Genomic DNA, 1,264 nt, shown 5'->3' with positions numbered 1-1,264 from the left:
TTATTGGATGCTGGCACTTGAAGGTAGGGAATTGGCCAACTGAACCATGGCTCTGGCCCCTCAAATTCTGTCAAATTAGTTTTGAATTCCTAGAAATTATATTTACATACCCTGTAAAGAAATAGAATTCATATAACAAAATTCCCTCCAAAATATAGACGTTTTTAATGCAAAATAGTTTAGAAAAAAGAAAACAAATGTGCAGAAAAGTTGGCTGAAAGTTGCCTTTCAAACTTTATCTTCTTAGAAATCATGGGACTGGACATTTTCAATTTTGTTCTAAGTAAGTGTTTATTAAGTTTTTACACAGATTTAAAATGCTGCTGAATGGATTGAAAAATATAATATTTATTTATTTATTTATTTATTTACAGGGAGATAGATGGGAGGCGGGGCCACCAGGATTAGAACTGGCACCCATATGGCATCCCAGTGCCTTCAAGGTGAGTATGTTAACCAGTACGCTACTGCGCTGGGCCCGAATTTTTCATTCTTTCAAAAATTTTAATGTAAGGGAAAAATTTTTTGCATTTCATGGGTTAAAATCTGATAACCCCGATTTTCTCCCTTATTCCTCCCTTGATTTTCCCTTCTTCCTTCCTTACTTTTTTTTAACACTAAAAAAAATAATGATTTTTATTAAGCATTGTAAGTGGCATTCAGTAGCCTCCAATATGCCACACCACAACCCATAGACCATCAATCAAATCCAACAGCAGTTCATTCTCACAAGCCATGAGTTAGGGCACAACTCCCTTCAACTTACTGTAAAATCCTACTTAGCTCCTCTGGGCAGGGGTTGGGGAATTTCACCTCATTTCTGATCACTAATGTGATGAAGAGCATCAGAAGTATATGAAAATGATAAAAAGTGCTTCTGATTTCAATGTACATTGTTTGGAAACATTAACAAAAACATCAAAATGATAGAAGTATACCTGCTTCTACTAAATTCTTGATGGGAAAGTTCTCAGAACAAGCAATTTGTTTCCTGCTACAGAAGGGGGCGGGGTGGGTTTTATTTTTTAAGATCAAAGGGTATTTTCTTTCATAGAACTTCATATTTTGCTAATATGAAGGCATAAAACAGCAACAAAGAACAATAATGCATACAGCAGTGAATACACCAGGGTAATATTGATATCAAAATGGCTAGATAATTTGGGGGGGTAGAATAAATGAATTAAGGTCAATCACAAAATTTTAAGGTTAGAGCAAGATCAATTACTAAACAGGGTTAACATCTTTTATAGGACTATTACTG

Source organism: Ochotona curzoniae, unplaced genomic scaffold (genome assembly GCF_017591425.1).
Source record: "Ochotona curzoniae isolate NIBS_2020 unplaced genomic scaffold, NIBS_Ocur_1.0 scaffold_1852, whole genome shotgun sequence".
NCBI classification, from domain to species: Eukaryota; Metazoa; Chordata; class Mammalia; order Lagomorpha; family Ochotonidae; genus Ochotona; species Ochotona curzoniae.
Note: the sequence above shows the minus strand (reverse complement) of the source record.